This window comes from Papio anubis, chromosome 3 (assembly GCF_008728515.1).
Source record: "Papio anubis isolate 15944 chromosome 3, Panubis1.0, whole genome shotgun sequence".
In the NCBI taxonomy this organism is placed as follows: Eukaryota; Metazoa; Chordata; class Mammalia; order Primates; family Cercopithecidae; genus Papio; species Papio anubis.
The window spans coordinates 36812186-36830118 of record NC_044978.1 but is presented as its reverse complement, the minus strand read 5'-3'; the positions used below and the strand labels follow the sequence as shown (position 1 = coordinate 36830118).

General features: G+C 39.4%; 1 pseudogene; it reads right to left on the bottom strand.

The window, feature by feature from the left end:
* Window positions 1-5270: 5270 nt before the first annotated feature.
* On the bottom strand, window positions 5271-6245 carry LOC116274234 (annotated as a pseudogene).
* Between the last annotated feature and the right edge of the window lie 11688 nt (window positions 6246-17933).

Below are 17933 nucleotides of genomic sequence, written 5' to 3'. Positions count from 1 at the left end.
AAATGTCTATTTTCCCCCCAATGCTTTGCATACAAATATCAGTAATACGTTGAGTCTCCTTTTTGGCTTCTTATAGTTTAAAAATTCTAGGAATCTAATTTCAGGAGCATTCTTTAATGTATGAGTTTGTAGTCTCCATATAGTTGGCTTTGAGTACTGTGCATCATCATTGCAAAACACATTTTGGTGTGTGTGTGTGTGTGTGTGTGTGTGTGTGTGTGTTGGAGATGGAGTCTCACTCTGTCACCCAGGCTGGAGTGCAGTGGCGCGATCTCAGCTCACTGCAACCTTCACCTCTCGAGTTCAAGCGATTCTCCTGCCTCAACCTCCCGAGTAGCTGAGGCTACAGGCACGTGCCACCATGCCTGGCTAATTTTTGTATTTTTAGTAGAGATGGGGCTTTACCATGTTGGCCACGCTAGTCTCGAATTCCTGACAGGTGATCCGCCTGCCTTGGCCTCCCAAAGTGCTGCGATTACAGGCATGAGCCACTGCGCCTGGCCAAAACATGTTTTATTAGTGGTATTTTAAGCTCTTTTTTAGGCCCATATATAAGAATGATCATTCATTTCCTTTTAAAACCAAAACTAAACATTATGTTTATTGATTTTAAAACAATCTGAAACCTACAGAAAAGTTGGAAGTCCACTACAAATCACTCTTTTATATTGAGCCATTTGGGAGTCAGTTGCCCATGTGATGCCCTATATGTGGGACATTCTCCAGCAGAAACACAGTACAACAGTTAAAATTTATTTTTTAGGCTGGGAATAGTGGCTCATGCCTCTAATCTCAGCACTTTGGGAGACCAAGGTGGAGGACCATTTGATGCGAGGAGTTCAAGACCAGCCTTGGTAATATGACAAAACCCCATCCCTACTAAAAATACAAAAATTAGCCGGGCGTGGTGGTAAACACCTGTAATCCCAGCTACTCAGGAAGCTGAGGCAGGAGAATCGCTTGAACCTGGGAGGCAGAGGTTGCAGTGAGCCGAGATCACACCATTTCACTATAACCTGGGAGACGTAGCTAGAGTCTGTCTCAAAAAAGAAAAAAAAAAGAAACAGAAACAAAGTAAAACTTGATTTTGTAATCCATTTAAATTGATTTAAATTTTAGTCCATTTTTAATTATCAATTGACCTTTATAATCAATAATATCTAATCCTGAAATCCCATCATTTGATCAATTATCCCGGTAAAATTCCTTATAGCAAAAATAATGGATCCACTTTAGAATATGTGTTGCATTTAATTGTCACATGTCTTTGGTGCCCTTTCTCTGAAACATTTCCTCAGCTTTTCTTTTATTTCCATGACCTCAGTACTTGTGAAGATTACAGCTAGTTATTAGGGAACATCACTCAGTTTCAACGTGTTTGGTTTTAGCAGGAACATCACCAAACCGATGATATTCATCACTTTACGTTCTTACTGCATCTCATCAGCTGACGCTCAATTTTAATTCCTTCTGTTACTCATGACGTTCACTTTAATCACTTGATTAAAATGGTATCTGCCAGGCTTCTCCACAATGAAGTTACTATTTTGTCCATATGGAATTAATAAGTATTTTGAGTGGAGATAAATCTAGATAAATACTCAATTCATCGTCAAACTTCCATTTTATTGTTTTATTTCTATTAGGCTCATGGTTTCCTATTTTGTTAAATGGATTATAACCTGTTACTATTATTATTTATTTATTTTGATGCTTAAATTGCTCCCATATCTGGCTAATGGGAGTCCCTTTAAATTGGTGTCTGTGTCATTTCATCCCATCATTCCTTGATTATTTACTTTTTTTCTTGCATAAAAAAAGTGTTCTGGCTCATCTTATACCTTTCCTGACCCAGTATTGGAATCACTTATTTCTCCAAGGGGTAAAGTTGCTAAATAAAATACAGGATAGTCAGTTAAATTTGAATTTCAGGTATGTCCCATGCAATAATATCTTCTTTGCTAAATATTTACTGTATTTTCATTTGCCAAATCTGGCACCCTACCAAGGAGCCCTGATTCCTTTAAGTGGTGAATGGTATTTAGACGCCACAATCTGGCCAGGAGTGATGGCTTACGCCTGTAATTCCAACACTTTGGGAGGCCAAGACAGATGGATTGCTTAAGCCCAGGAGTTCGAGACCAGCCTGAACAACATGGCAAAACTCTGTCTCTACAAAAAAAATACAGCGATCAGCTGGGCATGGTGGCATGTGCCTATAGTCCCAGCTACTCAGAAGACTGAGGTTGGTAGAACACCTAAGCCCAGAAGACGGAAGCTGCAGTAAGCCATGATTGTGCCACTGCACTCCAGTGTAGGTGATGGGAGTGAGACTCTATCACAAAAAAAAAAAAAGAGAAAACAACAACCACCAGAGCAGGTCTGCTGATTCCAGTTTTGTTTCACAGTTCTTAGGCTGTCTCAGTAGACAGTGCTAGGGAACACATACACACTCACATACACATTTACCTCTGTACATGTCAACATTGACATTGATGTCATATGGATACAGAAACATTGCATTCCATGAGTTCACACCGATATTCTAATTCTAATTCAATACCTCAGGGATTATTCCAACTTTCTCCCTTTCCATATTTATGACTCCTTTCAAAGTGAGAAACTGGACTCCCATGAACCTTAATATATTTATTTGTTTGATCCATCCCCTGGTATGTTAACCAAACTTGCATTGCTGCCACTGCTCCCTCCCCAGTGTCGCTTCCTCCTCAGTCTGTGCCCTGACCCTTGTGCCAGGCCATCCCCACATGTAGACACCCTCTTCCCTCAACTTGTGCTCTGGTAGCTCACCCAGGCCACCCCCACGGTATGGATGCCCTCTTCACCTTGCTTGGGATCTGGTACCCTGGGTCAGGTCACCCTACTGCATGGATCTCTCCTCCCCCTGCTCAGGCTCTGCCACCGTACAGCAGTCTATCCTCCACTCATAAACCCTCCTTGTACTGGTATGGAACTTACACCACCAAGATCCTTCCCCAGTGGGATATCCCTCAATTTCAGTGTGTTTTTATTTAGCAGGAACATCACTAAAGTGATGCCATGCACACCCTCCTTATCTTGCTGTAAGCACAAAAGTCTTATATAAGTCACACTTAAGTTTGAACTATTATATTACTCTTATTGCTAATAATACCAACTGAGGTTTTCGGTGTAAAAGAAAGTTTGGCAGAGGCAACTGGAAAAATAGTTATCCAATGATATTTTCATTCATTTAAATTGAGTTGATACTAACCAATATTTATTGACTAATAATAAAACCTCAAGAGAAGTCAAAATATTAAATGTAAACTCTTGGCTGTAAACCTGTGTTTCCACTTCCTCCTAAAACCCCCTAAGATAACAGTAAAGGAATGGAAATGATACAAAAAAAATACAAAGAGAACAGAAGAGGTGATGGCAGCGGAAAAGAATTGTCAGGAAATTCTAGAAGATAGAAAGTACTTGGACAAGGAATGACTGACTTAGAGAAAAAGAAGCTAAAACCTATGCTCCTGCACCAGTGTCCAGCACTCTCAGGCTAATCCTTGTTGCAGAACCCCAGAAAATGTCAGAAACTGAAGTCACTAATTGCCTCTCAAAACACAGGGTAAAGCAGAAAGCAGGCTTTCTCTTAAGCATGAATGGGCAACCAAGGATGACCACATGTTTGAGGAAAGTCTAATATAAAAGTTAAAAAGAAAATTAACCTAGAGAAAACAGACAAAATGGAAGTAAAAGTTATCAATATTGTGATAAAAGTATATTTAAATGAAGCGGGGCATGGTGGGGGCATGCATGAGTTTTAAGATCATTAAAGACTCAACTTTAATTGTGGGAAATTAGTAGATGATGTCTTGATTTCAAAAATTATGACACATATATATAAGCATGTTAGATGCAAATACTAAAGGAAAAAACACCTAAAAGAGTGGAAAATGGTTGCTCTAAGGAAGCCATAGCAAATGAGGGGAAAGACAAGTGATACTTGGTTTTCTTTGCTATAAGAAACTCTTGTTTTCCCCTATATTACTTTGATAAAATAATTTAATTTAAAAAATTAAGTTTATACAGATTGATGTGTCTTAATATAGCACAGTTAGATAAGAAGCAGACTGAAGGGGAAACAACCAGAATTTGGCACCTAGATTCAAGTACCAATTCTGCCCATTTACTGTTCATGTAACTGTACAATAACCCTTGAGATTCAGTTTAGTTTACACATTTGTAAATTGGGGATAATTATACTTGCCTTACTGTATCAGCTTGCCAGGGCTGCTACAACAAAATGCCATGGGCTAAGTGGTTTAAAACAACAGAAATTTATTGTCTTACAGTTCTGGAGGCTGGAAGTCCAAGATCAGGGTGTTGGCAGGTTTGGTTTCTCTGAGGTCTCTCTCCTTGGCTAGGAGATGTCCACCTTTTTCCTGTCTTGAAATGGTCCTTAGTGTATATGTGTGTGCATTCCTGTTTCTTCCCCTTATAAAGGCATCAATAATCTTGGATTAGCCCCATCCCATGGCCTCATTTTAACTTAGTCACCTCTTTACAGACCTTATCACTATATACATTTACATTTTGAACTACTGGGGGTTAGCACTTCAACCTATTGATTTTAGGAGAATTCAATTCAGCCCCTAATACCCACCTATTACATTCATTCATTTGCTTAGATTTGTCTCCTTCCATGTTCCAACTTGTGCTAGGCACTGAGGATTGAAATTGAGAATCAGATGAGATAATGACATTTTGAAAACTAACTTAAAATACAAAAAAAAAAAAATCACACACATTAAAGTATAGCCCACCTACATAATGCTTTGCTTGCAGGAAATCATTAAATTGAATGAAGTGAAATGACGAAAATGAAAGCTTTCTAAAAGGGGAAAAAATGGGAAGCATGGACAAAGTTATAGAATAGCAACTATTATTTTTAAGCACCTGATAGGTGCCAGGCACTGACTATAAAACTTATGTAAATGGTCTCATTTAATCCTTAGTATGACCCTGCTGGGTAGCTGGCTACCAAAATCATTTTACTGGTAAGAAACCTATTACTAAGAAACTGTAACATCCCAGAGGTTATACAGCCTTGTGGCTTGAATTTGGATCTACTTAATGCCAAAGGAACTCATGTTCCTTTTACTACTCTCTACTGTGAATCACAAACATAGAGAACTATGGTTAGGCTCTATTTCTTTGCATTATTTTTTGTTAAATATTACGTATGTTCAAAAAACCGTTATTCATGTGTATGGAGAATAATAATAAAATGAACACCTGTGTACTCACCAGCTGGCTTGAGAAAGAGAATATTGCCAGTACCTTAGCAGTCCCTGCATGCATCTCTCTAGCCCCATTCTCTTCCCTTTTTTCCCAGAAGTAACCATTATTCTAGTTTTGTGCTTACCCACCTGTGATACACACACACACACACACACACATTTTCATTTTCCATGGTTTTTTTTCACAAATAAGACTTTTTAATTGCCATTTTAAATGTCTGAGCATTAAACAGATTCTTGGACTGGTGGTTCATACCCATCAGCTCATTCAACTTTAGCACCTGTCTCTTCTCCAGTAGCTTTTCCAGAACTGCTACCTTTGCCATGAAGCTCCATGAGATTTTCCAATTCAAACTTGGTCTTCTTCAGCATTTTTACTTTTCTAATGAAGACACATTGAGAGAATAAATAGATTGGTAAGCCTTATCTATGTCTTTTCCAATGCTGTCTGGAATCAGTTTATTGACCACTTCTTTCAAGTCATTTGTCTGTACCTCTCAGGTCATGATTTCCATCATCTTCTTCCAGATTTGGCGGACCTGTTGGTGCTGAATGTAAGAGGTCTTCCAGGTCTGATTGTTAAGTTTTCTAGTAAAAGCAACACAGAATAGACAAAGCAAGTAACCATCAGTAGTCTTGACATCAACATGAGCTTCAATCATGTCTGCCAGTTTTTGACCACATAACACATTCTGCCACAGGTAAGATCCATGCCATGGAAGTTAGGTAGTTTTTTCCCTGAACACCTTTAGTAATCAGCTTGAAGTTTCTAAATGCAACTTCATAATTTTGCAGATCATCAAGACTCACTTCAAACACACGACCCTTGAGGCCATCTGATGCAATTTTGGTTCCTTCAGTCCTGGTGACTAGTGTCTCTCCAATATTTCTTATATTGAACATAGCAAGTGCTTTCACATCCTACCAGTCTTTCTTAGAAAATAGATCAACTAGGCTGGGCATGGTGGCTCATGCCTGCAATCCCAGCACTTTGGGAGGCCAAGGTGGGTGGATCACGAAGTCAAGAGATTGAGACCATCCAGGCCAACATGGTGAAACCCCATCTCTACTAAAAATACAAAAAGTAGCTGGGCATGGTGGCGCTTGCCTGTAGTCCCAGCTACTCGGGAGGCTGAGGCAGGAGAATCGCTTGAATCCAGGGGGCGGATGTTGCAGTGAGCCAAGATCACGCCACTGCACTCCAGCCTGGTGACAGAGCAAGACTCCATCTCAAAAATTAAAAAAAAGAAGAAAATAGATCAACCACTTTCTTCTTGGTTCCCCTTTTGCTGCCTTTTGTGAGGCACTTGTTCTTGCTGCTCAGAGAGCCAAAAGGCATTTTGCATGTTTTCAAAATCTAAATGATTCATGTGTTATTCTGGGACTCACTTGTTTCCTACTCAATATTAGGTTCCTAACTGATTCAGGCTGATACACGTAACCATCATTATATCCCCAGGGCCTCTGATGGTCTAGTACCACCAACCTAGTCTCCAGAATTCTGTTATTCCCATTTACTCTGGGACATTTCTTACCATCAAGCTTAATCTAGAGGACAAGCAGTTCTGAGCTTCTCAGAATATATTAGCATATTGTTTATCACTTCAGTAAGGGAGTGTCCTCTAGGACCTCCCAAGAAACATTGTTGGCTGGTGGGTTCTCTGGTATTACATAGTAAATGCATTCTTGGCCAGGTGCGGTGGCTCACGCCTGTAATCCCAGCACTTTGGGAGGCTGAGGTGGGCAGATCGCTTGAGCCCAGAAGTTCAAGACCAGCCTGAGCAACATGGAAAAACACCATTTCTACAAAAAATACAAAACTTAGCTGGGCATGGTAGTGCATGCCTGTAGTTCCAACTACTCAGAGGGCTGAGGTGGGAGGATCACTTGAGCCCAGGAAGTTGAGTCTGCAGAGAACTGAGATTGTGCCACTGCACTCCAGCCTGGATGACAGAGTGAAACCCTGTCTCAAAAAAAAAAAAAAAAAAAAATGCATCCTTACTTCTAATCTCTTTGAAATTGCTGACCTCTTCTTCATCTCTCTTCTAAGAGGTTCCAGTATCTCCATCTTATCATTATTTTCAAGTTTCAAGGAGCTATTTCTGCAATGTATTAGGTACAGTTCTAGGCATTCTACCAGGAGAGTGAGTCCCGTGTCACTGAATAATACACCTGTATTAACAAACTGTCCCCTATTCAGTCTTATATTCTGCCCTCCCTGATTTGGCACCTTTAAGATTCATTTCCAGGCAAGTTCTCCCACTTCCTGCTAGTACATATTTGCCAGGTTTTGCAGTGCTTTTGGTGAATAACCCCTTTCTTCACATAACAGTATTTCCTTGCTTGACTCATAATAAGATTTCTCACTATTGGTCTAGAAGCAATGAAGAGAGGTAGGGACGGATCTTAGAAACAAGCATCGTCCTGCAAGGCATTTGCCCTTGCTATGTGAGACCTTGGCATAGTCTCTGAGCAATAGAAGTCTGATTTCTCCTAGCAAGGAGAAAGGTTCCAGAGTATTCTCACTCTGAGTTTTAAGAGGAATCTGGGGTTTTAAGGTCCTCGAGCCCATCCACCCAAATATCTCCATCGGAACTCTCAGGGTCCCTCTCCTTCTTTTTCAGGTCCCTTACTTTAGCATTAGAAATTTGGGGTCTGGGCACAGTGGCTCACACCTGTAATCCCAACACTTTAGGAGGCTGAGGTGGGTGGATTGCTTGAGCCAGGAGTTGGAGACTAGCTTGGCAACATGGTGAAACCTCATCTCTATGAAAAAAAAAAAAAAAATTAGCTGAGCATGGTGGTGCATGCCTATAGTCCCAGTTACCTGGAGGCCTGAGGTGAGGATCACTGGAGGCTGAGGCTGCAGTGAGGCGTGAGCCAACTGACTGTGACCCAGCCTGATGGCAAAGTTAGACAAAGAAAGAAAAGAAAGAAAGAAAGAAAGAAAGAAAGAAAGAAAGAAAGAAAAGAAAGAAAGAAAGAAAGAGAGGGAGGGAGGGAGGAGGAGGGAGGAGGAGTAAAGAGGAAAGAATAAAGAAACAGGTACACAATAAAATGTCAAATGTTGCTTGAAAGAAGTTGTTGTTGTTTGAAAACACATATGAGGAGGAGAGAGAGAGAAAGAAAGAAAGAAAGGCATGAAAGAAAAAGAAAGAAGGCATGTTACAGAAAGAAAGAAAGAAAGAAAGAAAAGAAGAAAGAAAGAAAGAAAGAAAAGAAAAGAGCAAGTTAGTTACAGGAACTGTCACTTGAGTCTTAGAGCGATATTTGCGTGGATAAAGGTTTGCAACCACTGCACTCCAGCCTAGATGGCAAAGCACTCAAGAAAGAAAAGAAAGAGAGAAAGAGAGAAAGAAAGAGAGAAAGAAAGAGAGAAAGAAAGAGAGAAAGGCAGAGGAGAAAGAAAGAAAGAAAGAAAGAAAGAAAGAAAGAAAGCATGGAAAGAAAGAAAGAAAGAAAGAAAGAGAGAAAGAAAGTTAGTTGGTTGGTGGACTGTGAAGCCAGCCTCCTTTTTAGCTCTGTTGCATTTAAAATCAAACTTGGGGTCTTATTCTCCAGCTCATTATACCCTCTGTCTACAGATGAGGCTCCCTTTAAGTGATGCCATGAAAGATTTCTGGCTTTTAACCCATGCTCTAAGTCAATGATTACCTCACCTGAGCCTGCTATTTCCTTCCTTTGTGGCTTCTCTAGCAGTTAACAACAACCAACCAGCTCCACAGTTGTCATAATTATCATTGTCCCTGTATCTTTCAGTTCAAGAGCTACTCTATCAGCCAGTGCATTCCCTCCCCTCCCTCCCACACACACACCTACACACTACCCCAGTTAATCACAGGCAAGACTCGTAGTAATAGTGATGCTATAGCACTCCAGAGATCATCACTGCCCCACTTACTAACAATGATGGGATTTCTGTTGACCTGCTCTCTGTTGGCCAGCAAGTGATCCAATGCTAGAATCTCATTCTGAGGGTCTCCTGCCTTGGGCCACTGCTCTGATTTACTGACTTAGGCTAGGTTCCTCCAAAACTAAGGATTTGAGTACAAGTGGTAAGTTTGAAGTGTAAAATGTACCAGGAAGAACTAGTAGAGAAGTGGAGACATGAGCCAGCAAAGGAAAGAGGCCAGCAGAATATTTAATTGCCAGGTTACCCACTGAGAACAATTGGGGCTCAATCCCACCAAAAACCTCTGGGAGATGTGGAATACACATCAAAATTTTCCCACCCAGTGGGTGCAGGAAAGTTGGGGTATTTGTCTTTCAACTCCCATTTGCCCTTGAGTAAGAGCTGTTCCCCCAGCATGGACCTGCCCCATAGACAGAGAGAAGCCTTTGGGCCACAGGCAGAAAGTCACAGGTGCTTTCAATAACACTGGCTTTTACTAGATAGTCCCAAGGGATCTGGGGGATGTGGGCAGGGCACTGATGGCTGTCAGCTATACATGTTCCAACGACTTCCTGTCTAAAATAGCTTTGTCACCCTTCTTTATCATTACCCTTCCTCTTCAGCTGCTTTCTTTTACTTCTACCTGACATTCTATTCTATTTCTATTTCTTTTGTCTTTCTTTCTCTCTCTCTCTCTCTTTTTTTTTTTTTTTTTTGGAGGCAGGGTCTGGCTCTGTTGCCCAGGCTGGAGGCTGGAGTGCAGTGCAGTGGTGTGATCTTGGCTCACTGCAACCTCTGCTTCCTGAGCTCAAGCAATCTTCCCACCTCAGCCTCCTGAGTAGCTGGAACCACAGGGGCACACCACCATGCCTAGCTAATTTTTTGTATTTTTGGTAGAGTCAAGGTTTCACTATGTTGCCCACTATGTTGGTCTCAAACTCCTGACCTCAAGTGATCCACCTGCCTTGGCCTCCCAAAGTGCTGGGATAATAGGCATGAGCCACCGTGCCTAGCCACTATTTATATTTATTTTCTTATCTGTCTCTCCACTCCCACTAGAATATAGGCCAGGGACTTCATCTGATTTATTCACCACTATATACATCCTTATACCCAGAACAGTGCCTAAGACATAGTATGGACACAAAAAAATGCAGAATGAATGAGTGAATGAAAAAAAAGTGATATTTGCAATATAGTTTGAAAACAGCCTCTGTGACTAGGAAGTTAGGAAGGAGAAGGAAATTATTAGGGTTTGAGAAGAGGGGTTAATTGAGTGGAGCCATAAGAAGCGAATATGAATTTGCCAAGGGAATCAAACATGAAAAAGTTGTTCCTTTCAAAAACTTTTCAGTTTCAATTGACTAAGAAGAAAACAGCTAATGCATTGAGAAGAAATAACAGAATTTTAAAAATCAATCCTCTTTTAAAAAACAAACAAACAAACAATGGAATAATCAGTTTAGCCAAAGATTACCAATGGACGCTAAAACTGTTAGGAAAAAGTTAATGCCAAACAAGATATTCAATTGTGGTTAAAGTACAGCACACAGATTGCTTGCTAATTGCTAAGGAAAAAATACACCTTCATAGAAGAGAGATCTAGCAATCACCACCTTAAACACACGATCAAATTTAGCATCACACAGTGAAACAGCCTATTTACCTCCTCGTGTGATACAATATGAAGGACCCAGCATGATCTAGGAAGTATTCTTGCCAAAAATAAATCAAGCCTTCAGGCCTAACTTCCAAAACATGGAGGTGTAAGTTAAACATCATCACAAGGAAATAATTGGACCAATCATTTTTGTCTGGATTTTTTCACTTAGCATAATTATTTTGAGTTGGTTTTTTTCCCTCCTGTATCAACGGGGTGTTTGTTTGTTTGTTTGTTTTTCATTTCTGAGTTCCATTGTGTGGGTATACCCCAATTTGTTTATCTGTTCACCTGTTGATGGATATTCGAGTTGTTTCCAGTTTGGGGATATTACAAATAAAGCTACTAGGAACATTTGTGGACTCATGTTTCTTTCAACTTTTGCTTTCATTTCTCTTGAGTGAAAAACCTAAGGGTTGAATGGCTGCATAAGTATTCATAGACAGTTACATCTGGCAGGTATGTGTGTAATTTTTAAAGAAATGGTTCAACTGTTTTTCAAAGTATCATTTTACATGCCCACCAGCAGTACATGAGAAATCCACATTCTCATCAATGCTTAGTTTGGTCAGTCTTTTTACTATTATCCATTCTATCAGGTGTGTGATGGTATCTCCCTGTGGTTTTAATTTGCATTTTAATTTTATGAAGCCCAACTGATTGATTTTCTTTCTTTTATAGTCCAAGCTTTTTGTGTTATATTTAAGAAACCTTTGCCAAACCCAGAGTCACTAAGATTTTTCCTTCTGTTTTCTTCTAGAAATTTTACAGGTTTTTTGTTTGTTTGTTTGTTTGTTTTGAGACAGTCTTGCTCTGTCACCCATGCTGGAGTGCTGTGGCACGATGTCGGCTCACTGCAACATCCGCCTCCCAAGTTCAAGGGTTTCTCCTGCCTCAGCCTCATGAGTAGCTGGGATTACAGACATGAGCCACCATGCCCAGCTAATTTTTTGTATTTTTAGCTTTTGCATGTAGGCCCTATGATCAAATTTAAGTTACTTTTTGTATATGATGTGAGGTGAAAGTCAATATTTATTATTATTTTTATTTAAAGTATACACTTATTCTAAATCAGGTGCGAAGTGCTGAGATTGAATATACAGAAGATACCAGTGAGAAGGTAGACACTGGTAGGAAAAGGACTTGGTGACTGACTACAGTCTACATTTTCCAGGACAGTCCCGATTTTTAATTTTCTGTCCTATTTTCTTCCCAACTTCTATTATTAAATAGTTCAAACATACAGAGAAGTTGAACTAGTCCTACTATGTAGAAAACCCATATTCCTAGTATATAGATTCAACAGTTGTTAAAGTGTTTCCATATTGCTTTATTTAGATATTTTTCGGAACTATTTAAACATAAATTATATAAACTGTGACACTTTACCCCAAATGCTTCAAAATGCAATGTTAGGCTAGGCTCCTACATAAAAAGTAATACAATTTTTATACCCAAGGAAATTAACGATGATTCCTTATTGTCACTTTGTATTCAATCCTATTCAAATTTGAGTTGGTTTTTTTCCCTCCTGTATCAACGGGGTGTTTGTTTGTTTGTTTGTTTTTCATTTCTGAGTTCCATTGTGTGGGTATACCCTAGTAGTGTCAACAGTGTTTTCAAACCAGCATTCAATCAAGTTGCACCCACTGCATTTGCTTTTTTTCTTTTATTTCTTTAGTCCTTTAATCTGGAACATTCCTCCACCTTTTGAAAAAAGAAGCATCTTATAGACTGTAGCATATACAGTACATATTGCATAATTCCATATATATAACATTTTGGAAAATGCAAATTAATGTATAGTGACAGACAGCAGATCAATGGTTATCTGGAAAAGAGGCAGAGTGGGGAAAGGAAGGAAAAGTGGATTGCTCTGAGGAAATTTTTGGGGTGATATGTGCATTATTTGATTGTGATCATGGTTCCACAGTTCTATACATACATCAAAACTACTAAGTTGTACATTTTTAATATATGCAATTTACTGTATATTAATTATAATTCAATACTCTAAAAAGCTGGAGGGGACAGAATGCACTTGCTTCTAAATTTCTGATATCCTACTTCCACTTACAGCACTTTACAAGGGATTTGAAGAGGCATCGATCTTAAACAATAGCAACAATACACTTTAAGTTTTAAACTACATTTTATGAAAGTGCCTGAAAACAATTTCGGAAAACATTTTAAAATGCATTTTCATTTAAAATCAAAAGAAAAAAATTTCAGTGGCTGCGCATTAATTGCCTGCTGAATTAAAGAGGGAGCTCACAGAAGGGTCTAAACCTTTCTTTTCTGCCTTTTCTCCCATTACTACCTTATGTACATCCCATCCCAGATTGACTGAAGCCTGTACCGCTGATGCCCTTGTCCATGTTCTTTCTGCTTGAGAGACCCTCTTTCCACATGGGCCTCCTTCTCCCGTCAGCCATCTCCGATAGGTAGAAATCCTACTCATCCTGTAAAGCTTCTTCTGGAAGCTTTGCTGATTACTCTCACCCTAACCAGCTGTGTGTTCATTCCCACAGGCACCTCCACCCATGGTTCATCCCGCCCCTGGTGTTCTTTCCAGGACTGGGGCCAGGGGGAGGCAAGTGAAGCACTTACTTGAGTTGCAAATTTTAAGGGGATGCCAAATAACTCAGTAACCCAGTATTTTCAAATCAGTATCTAATCAAGAGTCACTCATTGCATTTAGTTGTCTCTTTAGACCCTTTTCATCTAGAACATTCCCCCACCTTTATCAAATGTATCTTGCAGAACGGCACTATATTTAGTACATATTGAATAACTCCATTTTCTAATTGTATATAATATAATATTTTAAATAAATTTTTTAACAAATCAAGATAATGCAAAAAATTGATGTTAAACAAAATATCAGAATTTAAAATAAAGACAGGATCAGCATTACTGATTCTTCCTGAGCCTTGGGCTCCAACATGGCTCCAGCCAGCACTGGCTCCTTTACAAACTGCTGGGATACAAGATCTCACTCATCTTGTATGCCCTGCCACACCTGTCCTAGGGCCTGGCAAGTCACAGGCACCCATTCGTCTGACAACAATTTTCTGCTCCTTCCATGTATTACTTCCCTCATTAAAAGAAGCAAATAAAACAGCAGCAGTGATTAAGTCATCTAAGGATAGATTCATGAAGGAAAAAATATATAACAGGTTTGTATTCAAAGAAAATAAGAATTATCTCTAAGACAAAGTATTTCAGCTATATCCTACAAGTGAAGATAGACCACAAGGGGAAAAAAGCTATTATTCTAAATATTTTTCATTTTAAAATACTCTTTTTTATTGCCAATAATAATCAGCCTGAATAACTGAAATCATCACACCTCCTTCTTATCTTTGGTATAGAAAATTTGGGTTATAAACAGATGCACAATTCTTGATATAAAATTTAATATACTACATATAGCCCCATTTCCAGATTTTCTTATCTTTCAGTTATAGATTTCTTTCTTGCAGCAGGGATGAAAAGAATTGTCTGTTTGTGGGCGTTCACATTCTTTGTGATTTAATAACCATTTTGACAGTCCTTTTTTGTTGGCCTAAGACTTTAAAATAAAATCTAGGGAAAGATTCAATGACAAATATGGTATCTCAGTATCACCATTGTGTTCCTGCATTAATCAGAGATTTAATTATTTAATTCATTTCTTCGAGTATCATGATATCATCCTGTGTAGTCTATTTTCTAATCTGGCTAAAACCGGTTTAGTTCTCATGACTCTGTAATACACGGATAGTACAGAAAACCTCAGTGCTTAAAGGGGAAACAAAACTAAAATAACTTACTGATTTGCTGTATATTTTCATGTTCTTAGAACTATTGTTTCTAATGTTATATGTACAATTAAACTGCTTTGTTTGGTAACGTATTCAATTTTTAGCATTATCTAGTCTTATCAGGAGATAAACACAGCAGAATTCAAATGGCTTAAGTACTCTCTGTGTAAAAGGATAAATTCTTGCTCCTTAAATTAGGGTAAATTATGCCCCACATTCACTGGAAACTTAAAACTGCCATTAACTATCATGGAGATCCATCAATTTAGTTCCATCTTAAGAGTGAACAATAATGAACAAGGATAAGAGACATAAAACATGAAATGGTTTTAAATGAAACAAAACTGATTAGAACCTAGGACTAGATTCCTCCATTTGTTAATCCAGTAAAATCTACCATATATAAGAGTATCTTGCCTATCTTCAGGGGAAAAACCAGCCAAAGACTTGGAGGATGTCTTATGTATTTTTTCATCAATATTATTGGTGATTCATAAATTGTCTTTTGAAAGTTTAACTATAATTTTAGACTTTACTGCTGACAATAGGCAGAAATGAATTCATGTATGTTAGTTATTTGCTAGGAAGGAAGATCTCATGATTCTTTAGGTTAAAAAACAAAAACAAAACAACACAACTAGAGACCACCTTTTGGGGGGCAGTTGCCTTTCTCTTGCTTCATCAAGTTTTGTAGCAAGAATTAGAATAGGGCCAGGTGCCGTAACTCAATGTCGAATCCCAACACTTTGGAAGGCTGAGGCAAGAGGGTCACTTGAGGCCAGGAGTTCAAGACCAGCCTGGGCAACATAGCAAGGCCCTGTCTCCAATAAATAAATAAATAAATAAATAAATAAAATTAACTGGGCATGGTGACATGCAGCTGTGTTCCCAGCTACTTGGGAGGCTGAGGTGGGAGGATGGTTTGAGCCCAGGAGTTCAAGCCTGCAGGGAGTCATGATTATGCCACTATACTCCAGCCTGCGTGACACAGCAAGGCACTGTCTCTTAAAAAAAAAAAAATTAGAACAGGATCTGCATTGTAAACTAAACCAGGAGGACTCATTCCTGTTACACGAAGGAGCTGGAACTGGTTAGTCTGGAAAATGGTAAATCAGTTATGGGATTATGGGTAACATTGATCTCCTCATAGATGATGTAAGCAAGTGATTTCCTCAGGGAACGAAGAGAAGAGTTTCAACAGACCAGGAACAGTGCTTATTGTCTTAGAAAATTCATTGTTGCTGGACACTGAATATTGGACAATTTCAAAGCTTAGATCAAGAACCGTAATCTTGTTTGTCTTGTCTACTCAGCACCCATCACCATGTATGGCACATAGTAGGTGTTTAATACAGATGACAAAGTTTTTAAAGTCTATAATCATGAAGATATGTGGAGGAAACAACAGCATATAGCTGAGTGAAAGAAGTCAGTTTGCAATAGATACATATGATTGGAACTACATACATTCTGCAAAAGGCAAAACTACAGAGATCAATGATCTCTGTAGCGGGAGGGAAAGAAGGATAAATCAGTGGAGAGCAGGGCAGGGGATTTTCAGGGCAATGAAACAATTCTGTATAATATGTAGTATTAGATACATGTCATTATATATTTGTCAAAACCCATAAAATGTACAATACCAAAATTGAAACCTAATGAGGTTCAAATTTGAGTCCTAAACTATGGACTTTAGTTCATAATAATGTATCAATATTGGCTCATCAGTTATAAATAACACATGTACTGCACTAATGCAAGATATTAATAATAAGGGCAGTTGTGGTAGGAGAAGAAGGTATGTGGGAACTCCCCGTACTTTCCTGCTCATTTTTCTGTAAACCTAAAGCTGCTCTAAAAAGTAAAGCCTATTAATTTTTTTTAAAAAAAGTCAATGAAGCTTTACTGTGCCCCTGACTTTTTTTTTTTTTTGAGTCTTGCTCTGTCGCCCTGGCTGGAGTGCAGTGGCGCGATCTTGGCTCCCTGCAAGCTCCGCCTCCTGGGTTCACGCCATTCTCCTGCCTCAGCCTCCGGAGTAGCTGGGACTACAGGCGCCTGCCACCACGCCCGGCTAATTTTTTACATTTTTAATAGAGATGGGGTTTCACTGTGTTAGCCAGGATGGTCTCGATCTCCTGACCTCGTGATCCACCTGCCTTGGCCTCCCAAAGTGCTGGGATTACAGGCGTGAGCCACGGCGCCCAGCCTTGTGCCCCTGACTTTCATTCCAGGATGACATAAAAGGAGCTATCAGAAACTGGTTGAATAAATGATTGTGATATCCAAGGTAATATTCATTAGCATCTATTTTCTTTTTTGTTTTGTTTTGTTTTGAGACGGAATCTCGCTCTGTCACCCAGGCTGGAGTGCAATGGCGCCATCTCGGTTCAATGCAACCTCCGCCTCTCGGGTTCAAGCGATTTTCCTGCCTCAGCCTCCCAAGTAGCTGGGATTACAGGCGCGTGCCACGCCGGCTAATTGTTTGTATTTTCAGTAGAGACGGGGTTTCACCGTATTAGCCAGTGTGGTCTCGATCTCCTGACCTCCTGATCTGCCCGCCTCAGCTTTCCAAAGTGCTGGGATTACAGGCGTGAGGCACCGCGCCTGGCCCTCATTAGCATCTATTTTCTTTTGAGTAAATAACTATTGAATGCCAACTACAGGACTGCTAGCCAAGGTATGGTATAGAAAGAAAATAAACTGCTCCTTATCTGAGAACTTCAGATTGTTCTCAGATTTATTTACTGGTTTTCTCAAACAAATAAAAGAGCTGTTTTATTCCCTTGACCACAAGATTCTTCAAGATGGAAAATATGTACTGCCAAAGAAGAAAGAAACACTTTAGGGAGTGTGACTAGCAGGAATTTAAGCAAAAGTGATTGGGTCAAAAACAAAGGCTCAAAACTAAACGTACGAAGGCAGGGAAAGCATCTCGATAAAAGTGAAGGTGCATATAAATGAATATCAGAATTAGGATCTCTTAAAACAGTCAGAAAGTTTATGTATGTATGATTTTGTAAGTCATCTGTGACACACTATAATCACCTGGAATTGGACAGAGGATGGAACAAAATCAACCCCTTTGCCTGCTTGCCTTGGACCCACCTCCAACATACACATGCACACACACATGCATGGACACACATGTGCACACACAAACACACACAAACTGTATTGTTTTTAAGGATCTCTAAGTTATAGACAGTTCAACGCAGCCACCGGAGGAAACTGGCATGGGAAAAGGAGATGTCCCATCTGGTGTTTAAAATGAAACAAAACAAAACACAGGTGTA